The sequence below is a fragment of the Platichthys flesus genome, chromosome 8, assembly GCF_949316205.1.
Source record: "Platichthys flesus chromosome 8, fPlaFle2.1, whole genome shotgun sequence".
Classification (NCBI taxonomy): Eukaryota; Metazoa; Chordata; class Actinopteri; order Pleuronectiformes; family Pleuronectidae; genus Platichthys; species Platichthys flesus.
Genome location: NC_084952.1, coordinates 18,400,047 through 18,416,619, shown reverse-complemented (window position 1 = coordinate 18,416,619; position 16,573 = coordinate 18,400,047). Strand labels below are relative to the sequence as shown.

General features: G+C 45.1%; 1 protein-coding gene across 1 annotated transcript in view; it reads right to left on the bottom strand.

Annotated features, from left to right (window-relative positions):
- The window catches only part of tenm1 (teneurin transmembrane protein 1), a 172,042-nt gene extending 160,728 nt beyond the window's left edge, over nucleotides 1-11,314 (bottom strand). Inside the window, exon 1 of the mRNA XM_062393798.1 lies at nucleotides 11,158-11,314. The gene's annotated coding sequence lies outside the window, so the exon portion shown is untranslated. The remainder of the gene's footprint in view (nucleotides 1-11,157) is intronic.
- Nucleotides 11,315-16,573: the final 5,259 nt, after the last annotated feature.

The window sequence follows — 16,573 nt, the reverse complement described above, 5'->3', positions numbered from 1 at the left end:
TGTAATGAACTCTTCACCGCTCGCTCTAAAATTAATACAAAGTGACAACACTGAGGGAAACACACGCATCACATTACACTGTTACCACCCCCCCCCACCCAGCCACCACCAACCCCTTCTCTCCCTTAACTCTCCCTCTTTCTGACACACACACAAGCACGCACACACACACACATACACACAGCTTCCCTCGACCCACACCTTGACATCAACTGTCCATTCTATATGCTCCACCCCTGAACCAAACCCTGACCTAAGCATGATTCCAACACCTGAACCTTAAAACCAGGTTCTAACCTTCAAACAGGTTGGGAGGAATAACGGTTAAAGGTCTCATAAAGCCCAGAAAAACATTTTTAAAGGTTCAGTGTGTAGAATTTAGTGGTGAAATTGCATGTTGCAGCTGAATACCCTTCACCTCGCCCTCGCCTTGCAAACATGAAAGAGAACCTGTGGTAGCCTTCAGTTGTCATAAAAACTCAAAAAGTGTTTACTCAGTCTAGTTTGGATTACTGTAAAAAAAAACAACATGGCAGCCTCCTTAGAGAGGACCCGTTTCCTATTTAAACAATTCGTGATCATTAAGATCAAAAACACTAATAAAAAAATCAATTGGATATTTAATATATTCAATATATTGGACATAGATCCCTTTCACCTAAATCTCACAAAAAACAAATTGTTTGGCTTAAATCAACCAAAACTAATCCCCATGTAGACCCTTTAAAACATTCCCATCTGATGGGATTGATCATTTACACGGTGCATGTACCTGTAATCAGGGTATATAGGCGAGCTGGTAAACAACAACCGTGAGAGAGTAACACAAACTGAGCTCTTAAGCTGATATTAACTCCCTCAGGCTGGGGTCAAGTGTGGACCAATCTCTGAGCCCCTTGGTTATCATCTGACGACAAGTTAGCCTCTGGGGGCAACAGCCAATATATTGGAGCTCCTGGTTTAGACAGCAGTCATCAGATAAAGTGTCAAAGACTCTTCTGTTGGTCGTCCACTGTTTACGATCACGCAATACACACAAACACTCAAAAATGTCTCCACACAAATGACAAACAGCAATCCATTAAGCCCCAGTCGACATTTTGACTAATCTCTACTAAAAATGATATGCATATGAATATGAATTCAGACAAATAAGACTGTATATACCTGTAAACCACCAAATCCTGTTCAAATGTCCAACTAGAAACGCAAACGAGTCGGCGTACAAACCCCAAAATCTTCTCACTGGTCTACACAATCTGCATATTCACGTAAAAAAAAAGTACATCTGCTGGATTCAGGTTGGGTTTGGTTACATTTACAACCATAGCCACACCCTAGCAAAATGTCCTCCCTTGGTAAGTTTTATAAGTGGTCCTCAAAAAAGACAGATATAAAAGTACACACATAACACATGACCACACAGGAGTGCTAATCCATGACTACACAGTTACAATATTATCTAATGGGACCCTTCACCCTCTTCATCCCCTCCTATCTGTCCGTTCACTCAAACAGCGCGATCACGGGCCGATGGGCTGTTTTTGCAAAGCTGCTCAGAGAAGTGATACCGACTCTCTCACACACAGTAGCTTTTAAACAGGATTTATGCTCCATGTCATATCCAGAGGGGCGGGGAGGTGCCAGATATGTCCGACATCAACAACAAAAACACAAACAACGGGGGCGGAGATAGTCATGTGCAAAGGCAAGGACCATGAGGACGAGTCAAAAATGATTTATACTTTCCAATCTCAAAATGAACTTGCAGAAATCACCAGGAACAGGGGGAAGAGCATGCAAAATGGATAAAGGAGAGAGGCAGCGAGAGGATTGGGGCCAGGCAGAGGCGCAGAAATTGAGTTTCACATCGGTAAATAAGCAACGAGCACGGGGAGAGAGCAGAGTGTCATCCAACTACATTAGCCGCTCAGATTATTGATACAGTATAGTTCCAGGATTACAAATACATTTTCATCACGCAGAGAAGGCCTTATTTTCATAACTGCCTGGAGACCCCCAGTGTTTCTTTGTTGACTCCGGCCTTTACACGTTTTCCAAGAAGCTTGTTTGCACAGAGACGACTAATCCCGCTCACTAAACAGGCCTCGCGAGCCGCTGGAATGACGATTAGAAACCTTGAGAAATGTATTCATGCTAGACCACAAACTTGTCGCAGCAGATGATCCTCAGTGAAGTAACCATCACTGTTTTTTGTTTTTCGGGTATATTATCATTTTTTTTTCATTTTGTCTGCCATTACGATGGCTTAATCATCAGAAGGCATGGAGGCGCAGCCTGTAGCTGCAAATGCAGATCCAGGCTACAGGTCCTATGGGAGTAAACACTGAGCTTTCAGAGAGAGATGGCTCTCCTGGAGTGAGGGTCTGCATGTGTGTGTGTATATGTATGTGTTTGTGGAGGGATATTAAAGGGGGGGGGGGGGGGGGCGAGTAGCTTAAAAATCTCTTCCGTTCGTTAGCACCACCATGGCTTCCTCAGGCATATGACAGGGACACCTCAGATGAGAGGACATGCAGGACCCACAGGACCCTGTTATACCTAAACCACCCGAAACACAACAAAACTGTGCACCGCCCACTGGGAGGTCTCCGCGCTCGCTGAGAGGAGGGAGGCAAGGGAGGGGGAGAGGAATGGAGCATGAGGATAAACAGAATGATGGATAGATAATGAGAGATGTAGAGTGTGCGCAGTGAGAATGGGAGGAATTGAAGGATGGCGAGATTGCCAAGTGAGACATGGAGTGATAGAGGGATTTAATTAGTGGATAAGGGCTGGCTATCTGTGGGCGGCGGCAGCACTCTCGTCACGTAGTGTGTGCTTTCATAGCTGACCAAGCCTGAAATCTGTGGCCGCTAATCCAGAGTTTACCAGCAGAACACATACAGTGTGGAGCGCATACACACACACACACACACACTCAAACACACAGAAGGACATAAGCCTGGACATCGCCATACATTCCTGTTGATAAGATTCAAAGATGAAGCGCGGACACACACTCTGTGCCCTTGCGCCTACACACACTTATGGCATTCAGGCTAACCGACAAACAACACACTTGAACACCCACACAACACGGAGAAGCGACTAGGGGCCTTGTTTAAAACCCTGCTTGCTGATTCTCTGTCTCTTTACCATTCAGCTCCCAGTGCACCGCCTATACCTCCATTATTCCCTCACATGGTAGCACCAAGGTTAATACATGTATGTAGAAAGCGAGCCATACAGGTGATTGAATAGTCCGGCGAGGCTGAGTGTGCTGTATGCCCACTCATGTCGGGATGTGAGCGTGACCAAGAAGCAGAGAACTTGATCGGTTCTTGTCAGGGGCCCGGAAAGCATCCTGGATCATTTCCCTATTTATAGTGGTCACGGGTCAAATCATCACTGCATGGATGAGCAGTGTGGAGAAATCCATAAGGTCCTACACTATTCATGCCGTCTGAATGTGGCCTAGAGTGAATGAACAGTTCAGCTTTAACTTTTCAAAGGCCGTTTTTATATCTCGACTACAGCTAAACTTTTTTTCTCTCCTTTAGATCTCCACTAAGGTACAGTAAAGCTCCCCCACACACACACACCCCCACCCACAGCGCCTCTCACCCGACCACTCGCTTCTTTTAATGATATCTACTTCGACTCCTTCCCTCTGATCTAAAGCCCTCTGCCGATTCCCCAAAAGCCAGAGAGGCAAACAAAAAAAAAAACACAGAAAGGACAATACACAAAGGAACTTGTGTGCTCACATGCACAGCAGCACAGTCGCTGGCAGGGGCACACACACACGGCGCAAGACCACAAAAAACACACATGCACACACATGGAGCGAGAAACAACACCCAAAACCACTTGATCAATATTCCTGACAAGACAAAGCCTCATCTAACACGTTTGATATTCCTCCTCTCTCGCAAAATAAATACATTTCACTGTCCTCCTAGCAGGACTAAAAGGCTGTTCACACTGACTCGCTTTGCAAATAAAGCTTTACATCAAGACTGACAACCTCCTAAGCTCTCAGCATCAGCCGCTGCTTGGTAAAAAGCCTCTTTCAATAATGCATTTGACCGCTAAAACCTCCGACACTCACAGCAAAGCAAAGTGGCGGCATTACGGATGCAGAATTAATTGATAAATCAATGCCATTGATTCCAGAAATTGGGTTTGGTGATTAGCGATTTCGACGGTATTTCCTTTGCATCTTCTTTATGAAGTTGTTGATTACAGAGAAATTAGTGAGTAAAGACTATTTAGATTTAGTCTAGATTTGCTAGTAGCTGTTGAGCAGCATTGCAGATTGATTTCGGGAATGCTAAGTGGACTAATCTTCCATCTACGTTGCAACAATGTGATGCTTGTCACTTTGAAAAAACACCGCGGCGTGGGTGGAGAAGAGTGAGTGCTCCCTGCTGTCTCCCCCCCCGCTCCTCAGATATGTTCTCGGCCCTCACGTCCTCTCTGACTCTCCTGGCATCTCGCGGACTACGAGGTCGCAGATGACATTCAGCAACTTCGCACACAAGGGAGGCGAAAAAATGCTGGTCAACAAAGAGAAGGAACGGCTCCATTCAGTCGAGAGCAAGCTGTGGCCTGGTGGTGCTGTTTAGTGAGCTGATGAGACAGAGATGTGCGTGGGCCGAACACATCCCCTCCATATGCCTACTCAGTATACGGAAAAAAGAAGTGCAGCTCAAGGTTATGGCATATACGTGGTGTGGTTAACCATGCGCTCAGAGAAATATAGAGAATTCAGACGCTCACCAGTGGATGTCCTGTGCTTAGAATAGTGATGTTTTCAGCCCTGAACAGCAGAAACGAATGCAGCCCAACAGCAGATATACGTGAAAAGTCGAGTCACAGCTTCCTTGATAGACAAATAATTTCAGCTTGAAATCAATAGCACATACTAAGATTGTAAAAATGCATTTGCAGTTTGATAAAAAGCAAGGAGTGGTTGGAAGCACTTTACTTTTCAATATCATATACTCTACCCCTACTTTGTTTTTCATTTATCCTGCATCTTATTTTCCACTGCAGCCTTCCTCTCGGAGAATTTGCAAGGCTAAACTGCATCGGGCATGTCCCTTAACAATTTGCATTTCTCATTTCGCTGCTTGTCAGATGAATCATTGTGTCTTCTGAGCACATTACAGAGAACAAAATATGAATTTTCCAAACAATTCCTTCTCCAGGCACATCGGGTCGCGATGACACGCGGTGCACGCTGTAAAATCTGGGATTTCAGGATTGTTACATCTTGGGACAACATGTATTAGCTTGTTTGATTTGGAAAAAAATAAAACCAGTTGTCCTGATCTTCTTGAGCAGATATCGGGTATTTATTTGCTCAAATGTTTTTTTTTTATTTCCCTTTGTGCAATCTGGCTCCGCGTTTTGGCAATCAGCTGAGGATATGAGCCTCTGCATAGAGAAGTCAATTTGGGAGATGACACGCACATTTGAAATACATCCCAGAGTTCACGCTGGATCAGGCCTTGATTCTGAAATTAAACCTCAACAGCTAAAAAACAACTCCCGTGCAAACACGCAGCCGAACATATTGAACTTGACTATACTTTACTGTATTGTATAAAACATGGCCTCCAGCAGAGATGCATCAAGTACCATTTTGGAGCTATTCATCTTTTCTATGAGTTAATAATTCATGATCATCGGGAAAGTAGAGCTATGAATATTACTGATGATACACATGAGACTATTTACCAGTCAGCAGGAAATGGATGAACTTGTTTGGAGGAGAGATGTACAGTGCACCATCACTGCTTTATGTTGCTAAATAAATCACTTCATGGGCGTGCTACAAATCTGCAGATGCACCTTATTCACATTGTGATATTAATCATTAGGTGCAAAAGGCAGGTTTGAACTGTGTTGTTACAGTTCCGTTGTGCACCTCATGTGCAGCAGGTGTGTGCTGCACTCGCTTCCACTCCTTTTGTTACAGAAGCTGCTCGAGCAACTGTGGTAAGTGCACTGATCAATTGTTCTCAGGGTGATCAGGTTTTTCTGAATATCTGATAGAGCTGATTTTCTTTGAAGCCTTCCCAGATAATTTGCAGCTATTGATCTCCCTAAAGGTGATATGCTGCCGTGGACGTCCCGTCGGTAGGAGCTGGCCGGCTGCACGGCCGACGTGCTTTTGTGTCCTCTGTGTCAACAAAAGCAGGATCAAATCAACGCAAATACAATGGATTTTAACGTAATTATTTTGACACCGACGCCGAGGCGTGCACTCTGGAGTGAAGGACAATTTATGTGGTAATAAATTGAGGAAGAAACAAAAATTGATTTCTCTTCTTCTGAAGTTGTCCACTGACTTGATTAATACAAATTTCACAGTGAGAAATGTCTCCCTGTAGGTGTGTGTCGGCTTCCTCTCACTCGATCTGTGTGTGTGTGTCGCTACCACAGCTTTGTGCTCCACATTAGCTGAACAAAATAGAATGAACGTCAACGCACGGAATGAAAATAACCTCATGATGCAGGATGTGGAGGGGGTGGACAACGGTGGACAGGAAAAACCTTGTAATATATATTATTAAATAAATTGATGTGTCACTGGACAGAAAATGAATTAACAAAAGCAAATAATTCAATCCAGCCTCTCAAACATTATTATTATTTGTTTTTCTAGTCTTCTAGGATACTAAGCTCTTATATGTTTGGGTTTTTGAGAACTCAGCGAACAAAATGATCCTTTGAATGGATTTACATTTGGTGGACATTTTTGACAAAATTGTAAATTGTTAGTTGCTTCCCTTTACATTAGAGAGTCCGGCACAACATCAAGAATGATGTCCTCACAATTACCATTCACTTAAAGCATCATCACTCTGTTTCTGCTTGATAGCTAGGTGAGTTCCGCCATCACTCCTCTCTCAACACACACACACACACATACACACGCTAACATACACACGCACACACACGAACACTCCTCTTGACAAATTAATCTCACATTTTAAAGAGAAGTGGAGTGGGCTTGACCAGCAAGGCCTCTCGTGGCTCCGCTCCTTCTGTCTTCAGACTACAATGTGGACAATCTGAAAGGGAGGGCGAGTTGGAAGGTGGGGGAGTGTGAAGGGAGGCTGTGATTGCCTTTTCACAATACAAATCTCACATAACACCCTGCTCCTTATTCAACCGAATGTGGTCCCTGACTCTTACCCATAGGCCAGATGGAAGAGGACGAGAAAGAATAGAAACCCAGAGAAGGCAGTGGAGACCTGGCCAAATACTTGAAAGAAAAACGCCTCAGGCATTTACTGTATGTACCAGAGTGTGTGGGTGTGTGTGTGTGTGTGTGTGTGTGTGTGTGTGTGTGTGTGTGTGTGTGTGTGCGTGCGAGTTTGTGTGCGCAGCATTGGCGACGTTGGTTTTCATTCTATTTCCGTCCCTCCCTGTCGCTGTTGCTCCCGCTTTCGGTTTCAACACTAAAATAAACATTATTGTATTAGGATAATTTATCATGAGGAGAAAAGCAGGACTTGTGTGGTTCTCACAAAGCAGCTGGCTGAAGGAAAATGTTTCTATGCAAGCGCTGTATAGAGACACAGATAAGAGAAAGCAAACAGGCTCATTAATAAAACTGACAAAGTGATAGCAAGAAGTTGTATTGAATAGTATACATGTGTGCATTTGTACATAGGAGACTACATAACGTTTTGCTTTTCTTTTCACTAATTTATGTTAATTAATTTGTTATAATATATAATATATGTAGGACCAAATCTTCTTTGTCATCTTGAATACTGATTATGATGCTTATTATTATAATCATGTTATAGTCAGGAATTCTTCACTAAGTGCATTAACTGTAAACACTGGCTCTACACTTTCATATGAGATTTTTCTATGGTGTAATTAATACATTTATGATATTGTTTTTGTATTTTTTTCTTCTTTAATCTCAGCGCTGGCAATTGCCTCGCTGCAGAGGCCGACCACAGCCAAATTAATAGAGGAAACGCTAATTAGCACTGCAGGATTTGTTCAACAATTCCTCTAGAGGACGGAGCAGCATTGCAGCGAGAAAGTAAATATTTGAAGTTGTACAATGGTTACATCTCTAAGTGTGAGTGAGTGAGTGAGTCTGTTTGTGTGTGTGTGTGTGTGTGTGTGTGTGTGTGTGTGTGCGCGCAAGTGTAGTGGTCCAGCGGTCTGCACTGGCACGGGTGCTTTTGCTTTGAAATCATCAGCAGGGAGGCTGACACATTTTATGCTTTCCAATTACATTCTTACAATATGATGGACATGCAGAGAGAGAGAGAGAGAGAGGGAGGGGGGGGGGGGGGGTGAGGAAGATAAAAATTCCCACTGGGTTTCGTATCGCGTGCAAGCCTAAACTCTGTCTGCAGCACTGAGTGTTGTGCTCAGTATCATAAACAAACTCTGATGCATCCTCACGCTGTCCTCTCGCTAATTCCCGACTCGGGGTTTTATTCAGGGAAGTTCGTTTCGTGAAGAACTCGTGGGGCAGAAGGGAAGTGTGCGAGCGATTCCATGGGAGAAAGTAGCATTACAGTGCCAGGGGCTACTGCATTCCTGGAATGAAAATTCATAAATAATGCAGGGCTGGATAACAAAACGAACTCCCCCCGCTGTCTCGCACAGTACTGTGCAATCCAAAGGCCATGCAATATCACTCAAATCTCAGAAAGACACAACTTATTAGACCCAAGCAAGGTTTTTTTTTTGTCAGTGGGTTTTTTGACTCATGGACAATGGGCTCTGCTGACAGTCAAGGCAAAATGCCAGGATCCTAACACAATAGTTGCCCTGAAATAATGATGGGACTCCAAAGAGGCCGAGGAGCTGAGTCGCTTCCTTGAATGTGCCGCCCTGCACTTAGCAGTAACAAGTGTGGAATTTAAAAAGGTGTGTGTGTGGCGGTGTGAGCGGGGTGGAGTGCTCTGGCACAGGTTGAAATATCGGACTGATTGATAAATCACGTGGTCGGCTGGTTGACTGACAGAAATGCCAATGCCTTGTCTGTGGCATGTACAAAGCATTTCATGTGTGGGCTGACATTTCAATTCAAAAGACCTGTCCTCTAATTGTGAAGGCGGTGCAGTAATGGCTGTACCATTGGAAATATGCATTTAATCACTGTTCATCACCACCTACAGTGCAGCAGTAAAAAGAAACAACATCCACTGTGACTGTCACCAGATGCTTGTGGTGTCTCTTCAAAGGATCTCGTATATAAAGTCTAGACCAGCCACATATAAAAAATGCCCGGGAGCAATTTATGTTATGATTTGGTGCAATACAAATAAAGGGGTTTGACTTGACACATAGACAACACACACACACACACACTTCACCAGGCAATAGCATGAGCAGCCCCAAGCTACGACATCACTATTACAGTCATCCACCTCCCCAGGTTCCACACATCTACGGCATGATCGCCATCTGTGTACATGTGACTGTGTGTGTGTGTGTGTGTGTGTGTGGAAGAGACGCAGAAGGACCGAGTTTGTGTATTATCTAAATTCTAAGCACAGATGCTCTCTATTAATCACAAAGAGCTAAGACAGACTGCCTCATTTTTATCATCTCTATCAATAACGTGTGAGCCGAGGATGAATTAAGCGCGCCCCCCCCCCCCCCCCCCCCCCGTCACTGGGAGCAGCGTCAGGAGTGGGGCAGTAACACACACTACGCTGCACTGACAGGACGTGCATTCATTCAAGTCCAGGCTTGAAATTAAAGCTTCTTCTTCTGTTCCTCTTCTTCGCCGTTTGGATTTAAAAATGTAAGAGCAGAACACAGGTCCGCCTGGTGGGTGAACCAATCCAGACGTCAATCCCGGTTCTCTGAGAGATGTGTGCAGTAGCTGGGGGAGTGCAGTGCATTAGAAGCATCTGTATAAGACACGCTGACAAATTGCAGTTTCTTATTACGATGCATTTGCATTTTCAAATGAAAGGTATATCAGTGCCCTAGTTAAGTCTGGCAAAATTTAACAAACCGTGCAGGAAAAGTATGGCTTCTGTCACTTTCTCCTGAATGAGTGAACATATTTAGACAATTGCTCAGAAACATCTACTATTTATTTATTTCATTTGTTTTGCCTATTTAATAATTTATTTATTGGATATAGTGGTCCACTCTGAGCAATTATTTATAATCTGCTGTGAAGGAGAGAGGTTGAGGAGGTCTAATTTAAATCTGGCAGAGCAAATCCATCCCGGTGCAGATTGTGCCGCCTTCGCAATAATGATGATTTATCAAAAATGAAATTGCTGCTGTTAATTGGCAATATGTTTGCGCCAACACACAATTTAAACAATGTGTGGTGTGAGGACGTAAAATACAAATTAATACTCTGCAGTTGAATAATTCAGCCACGTAAGGATGTGGCTCCAGCAGCTGCAGCACCGTCCAGAGGTGCAGAAGTTGGGACGTGTGTGTGTGTGAGAAGCAGAATGCAGTGGGTCACAGTGTTGAGATGTGTCCTGACTGTGCCTGTTGGACCTGGAGGGGCATGTATGCAGGCCGGGCCGGTGTTGCCTATGTGCTGATGTTGGATGACAGAGGGCACGCGTCACAGACATCTATACCCCCCTGGATCTCCTGGTGGCCCTGGTGGCATCATTAGGCTGCACCTTAGTACTGATGGAGATGGAGTGGAAGAGCCCGGAGTGGAGCAAAACAACTCAAGGCTGCGAGCGCTGCCGATCCAAGACGAGCACCGCACATGCACGCATGAAGCGGTTCAGTCTGCTGTTTGTGTACCTGGATCATCATTGTCGCACGTTGTCAGAGAGGCAGGCTGGCGTGCACAAAGTCTGCATCCTTCTGAAGGGAGGCGCACTGATTTTCATAAAACCGCACCACAAGCTCAGACACACACACACACAAACACACACACACACATGTATTCACACTCTAAATCTATCCCTCTCCCTCACACACACATGCACACACACACGTTGGCAGCCGCAACATTGCACAGCACATGTGAACAGCTGATAATAAGCATTTCCTGTCTCAGCATCCCAGGCTGGTTCTTGTGCAGCCGACCCCCCCCCCCCCCCCCCCCCCCCCCCCCCTGCACACACTGACTGAGCCCAGTAAAAGGCCGGAACCGAGCGTGGCGCTTACCTTTCCGACGTACAGCCATTCCTTTAGTCCGATCCCCTGCTGAATGCGAGAGCGCAGAGAAGCCCCGCGAATGATGAAGAGCAGTGCAATCCCACCACCCTCCTCCTCCTCCTTCTGCTGCCAGCGCCAGAAACGTGACTTGAGAAGCGGTTCTCCCTGCGAAAAATGTGGACGAGACACTTCTCACCCTCTCGCTCTCTCTCTCTGTCCCTCTGTGTGTGTTTGTGTGTGTGTGCGGGTCTGGTTTCCGATGCTGATGCTCGCCTCTTAAATGCCGATGGAGGACGACGAAGCGATTCGTGCGCACGCATGCAAAGGGGAAGGGATCCCCTCTCCGGGCTCAGTACCAGCTCCGCCGTGTGACAGGGAGCCCGGCGCCGGTGCGTTTAGCCGCAGTTGAACCCAAACGGAGGCTGAGCGCGGGGTGATGCTGCTGATGCTGATGCTGCTGAGGCTCGGTGCCGCTATAACAGCATCTCCTGGATCGTACCACCGCGCGGCAGGAGAAGGGGGTGTGGCACAGACCGGCCACACACACAAAAAAACAGAGGAAGCTCACTGGCAGGTTCTCTCTCATCAGGAGGTCGTCTGGATCTCTAGTTACACTCCTTCAGGTGCCGCCACATGGCTGCACGTGGTGCCGTGCTGGAATGCTGACTCACTGGAGTTGCAAAAAAAAGAAGAAAAAAAAGAAACCAAAAACATTTATTCCTCACGAGCAACAGGCCTAAGCTCCTAATTTGCAACCAGTTTACATATTTTATGAACCCAAATTACAACAGATTGCAAAATATGGTGAAAGTTTGCTAGTTTCCTCCAGCAGCAAATTATAACAAACACCAAAACTCATTTATTTCTCACGAGCGACACGGCTAGAGGCTCCTGATTTGTGCAACTTCAACAAATAAATCTTGCACATAGAAGCGAGTTACAACTGATGCCAAAACAAATCTAAATGTTTGCTGTTTTCTTCCTGCTGCATATTTCAATAAAACCAAAATCCTTTTCTTTCTAATGATCAACAAGCTTGGAACCTCCTGATTCGTGCAAAGTTAAGACACAAATCGTGCATATATTTAAGAAATGCTCAACCATGCCAAAAACTACTCAATTAATTTACTTTCAATTATGTTAGAAGTTGTTTCTTTGGATCAATGTTGTATGGAATGTTATTTTTTTAATGATGTTCTCGTTTACATGTCCTGGCAGAGGGATCCTTCACATGTGGCTCTCTCTGAGGTTTTTGCTTTACTCTTGTTGAAGTTAAGAGGAAGTCACACCTTGTTAGACCCTGTGAGACAAATTGTGAATTGTGAATATGGGCTGTACTGATACATTTTTATTGATTGGTTGAAAAAGAATGCCAAAGTTTGGTATTTTCTTCCAGCAGCACATTTCCAAACTCCAAAAATCCTTTATTTCTGAAAAGCAACTGGCCTAAGCTCAAAAACATTCATCTTCCATCTATAATAAATAATTATAACAGCTACAACTAAAACCCCCAAAACAATTTCCAAAATCCAAAAGGATTTATGCATCAGGGCTGCAAGCTCCTGATTTGTTTAATTTTCCATATTTTATTAAACCATGTTACAAGTTTGCTATTTTCCAGCAGCATTTCACAAGCACCGGAATCGTCTCTTTCTCACAAGCAACAGGCTCGTAAACTCCTCCTGACTTGTGTTATTTTACCACAAAAACATTTCACATAATAAGAACAAGTAACAACCAATGCAGCTCTTGATTATTAGCGGTAATGATAATAAAAAAGCAAAGTAAATGTTTATAATGCTGTGAGTATAAAGAGAAGATGGAACGTGACAGTAATTTATTGCTTCATGACAACAGCTGCGCATCATCTCACAAGATCTGCTTTTCTCGGCTAAATTGGCCACCTAATGATTCTGACCTGTGCTCGGTGTGTGCGATGCATGGCTGTGGGTAGTTACAGCCACTCAGTCGCTGCTGCAAACAACTTGTGAATGACAGGGGTTCTAATGATGCGGTTTATTATTTCCCCAAAGCACAGTACGCGTGGGGCTACAAACAACCATTTTGACAGCTGCCTCAGTCTATCTGCCTCTCAGTCTCTCCCGCCATATCCCCCCAACACAACACGGCAGTCCATGCAGCTTTTTTATCAACAACAGTCTTTGGCACTTTCCATCAGTTTCATCACAGGTTCCCTCTAAGTGGAGGCCGCCTGCCCAGAAGTTCCAGACAGAGAGAATTAAAGGAATCCGAGGGAGAGCAGTGAGGGAGGAGTTCTTTAAGATCTGAGTTCGTTTGATAATACTGGGCTTCTCTGACAGAAAGATTACCACCGTGTGTGTCACCTGGGTGTGGGTTGTCAATATGCAGCTGCCAGGGTCCTGCGAGGGGCCGCCACCTCTTCCAACAATGAGTGCAAGAAGACAATAATGGATTTAGATCAGGGGTCCGAAAACCGCCGGTGATTCAGAGCCGGGGGCCCGCGCGCCGCAGAGCCGCTTCTGAGATGCCATGTTTGTCTGCAGAGTCCTAATGGCAGGCGCTTTACACCTCCAGCAGCCGGGTAAATGATGTTTTAAAAGAGCGGTTCCCCCTCTGCCTGACACATCTCACTGAGATATCTCCTTGACAACCGGCTCAATGCAGAGATTTGAAATGTCACAGTGTTTTACTGTGATTCTTTTTTATCATTACGGTCTACAGAGGAGAGATAATAGATGTGGAGAGGGGGAGCGCAGCTATAAGAGACACACAGCCCTCACTTATTATTCCAGAAAACAGGGCAAACAGAAATTGGAAGAAACATTTCATATCGAGCACCAGGGTATTGGGTTTGAAGAGCGCTGCTCTGTGTGTCTGTGATATTCCACAGCGTCATACAGAGCTCTCATGGTGAGGCAACTTTGTGCAGTCAACAATTTCTCTGATAATTAGCATCATCAGAGCCCTAACTGCTCTATAGTGCTGGTCAGAGTGCATTCCAGACATACTGTCCGTTGCGTTATGACTGTTGTCATCGGATTATAATGTAAATCGCATTAAAATGATATAACCTAATTAAACGGTATCTCATCTGGCAAAAAAATGAAAAAGAAAATGTCAAAGGAGACAAATGAAGGAGCCCCATCTCCATAAGACCATGTTTGCTGATCCAATTACGCCTGCCCTATTTGGACCCCATGCGAGCAGGGCTGAGCGTGTAGGGGAGGAAGGGGAGCGCCGAGGTGGATTTAGAGTCGGTGCTCCACAAGAGCAACTTGAGAGTGAAAGCCACTGTTGCCGTGGTGAATGCTAAAATGGAGTCTAGTGAGGAAAACTTCGATGGGAAGATGTCCGCACATCCTCTCCATTGACCGTATAGGCAACTCACGCCTGCTCCGTGTGACGCGTCTGTTACCACCTGAAGAGCCGGGGTTTAATACGTCGCTTTACATCGTGTCATGAGACAAGAGATAAATCCATAATGTGTCCGTACCCTGAAGCTCCTTCAAGCCTCAGTGATAATATTGGATTTTGAGTATAGCGGACCTACTTCACAGCTGAGGGGCAGTTTCCAGCAGCGTTCTTTAGTCTTACACATGCAACCTGCAAAGGCAACACAGCTTTTTTTCTCCTCGGAGCTAGGCCTCGATTGATTGGCCGGCGATCGATCAATCCCTCCACTATGGAACACAACATGGCCATTGCTGTAACTAGAAACTAGTAATTATCCTCTCGGTGCTATACCTGCATTTCTCTTTGCTGAGTGCCCTTTCCTCTCCTTCTCCATCCTCCTGACCACGTGTTCTTATAAAAGCCTCCCTCGCTCCTTTTCCACCATTTCCCTTCCTTTTGTATCTACTTTCCTCTTCATTCTCTCCCCCTCCCTAAATCCCCCTCCCTATCTCCATCCCTCTCCAGGGTGACGTTGCTGAAGGGGTTTCTCTCATTCCGTAATGAGGGATCTCGGATCAGTGCTATCAACAATGCTCACCAGCTGCAGCAGCGATACAGCATTATTCTGCCCTTGCGGCGGATCCCTGATCTCCGGGGGTGTTAAGAGTTAACTAGGGTATTCTCTTTTTTCCAGGAGGGTGTTAGGGATGTGCTCCATCACTCTCTCCCTCTGTTCTCCACCAGCGCTCCAACTCCACCCAGTCAGCCATAAAGCTTCAGTGTCTCACAGGAGACAGAGCCAACCATTTATTGAAATCTTTTTTTAAATGACAGAGCAATGACCTTTCCGATGCCAGAGCTCGGCGACCATAAATTCTCGCTGATTTCGTTTTACATTTCCTCCAAGCATTCACAACCAAATTACACATCCGCAGCCTTCAACTGCCTTCAACCTACGGGCAAGGATTCAGTATTTTCATCTTCAATTATGACTTTTTTCTGCTCTCAGATGGTAGTTTGGCACTTTCGGAGGCAGCTAAGTGTTGTGGAAGTGCTAAAAAGGATGGTAAAATCATCTGTCTCCAAAAACACATACATTCTGACAGCAGTTTCCAAAAGCTGTCATTTTCCGAGTCCGTCATCATGTCCCATTTGAAAAACGGAAAAGGAACGAAGAGGTATCTATTGATTAATCACCGGTGAGCCCTAATGTACGAGCGACGTGAGCCAGTTTTCAAAGTGTTGACAGATGAAACAGCCAGTGTGTATAACCTCACCTCTGCCACACAGTCTCCTTCAAGCCTTTCTCTCATAATTAGTCACAACCCTGAAAGGGCACGACATTAATAAATTCTATATTAAATCCACATGTCTAAACTGAGCGGGATTTGAAAGAAAGCAACATTTTGAACCAGCAGTGCTTTGACATTCAATAGCTGGTGAAAAGCTGGAGGAGAGGACTGCGGACAGAGGACACAGAATGACAGCGGCGAGGACATCACTGCACCAATGACAAGCAGCGGGCACATGATAGAGGATTTATTGATTTATAAGGCATATCTTTATCCTTACAGTATGCACAAGAGTGACGAGAACATCAAGAGCATCTCTCAATCACCTTGGGCAAAGGAACCCTCTTTGTTCTGAGCTTAAACAAAGCACCAACACACACTGGTGCACACACTCTTTGGTCCCCAAACCAGGGGGAAAAAAACCCTGCTTTTTTAGATTGGTCCCCTAAAATCTAAGGATTGGTCCCATGAGGATCAAAGTGTATTTTTCAGGGGCTTTTTTATTAAAGTGTGTGTGGTGCTGAGTGCTTTCCTCAGTCTGAGCAAAAAGCCCTCAGATACCGAATGCCACCTTAAAGCATGGGCACTTCTCTTCCCCTCCTTTTATCAGCGTCGCTCCTTGCTCTCGCTACCCAGCTTACCTGTGATAGGAGCGCCTTTCAAACGCACCTCATTGCATTTCAAACGCCTGTGACTCCCACTCCCGTTTCCGAGACTCCCACGCAGACGTACACGCACGCAGCTGTCAGGAGCCCAAA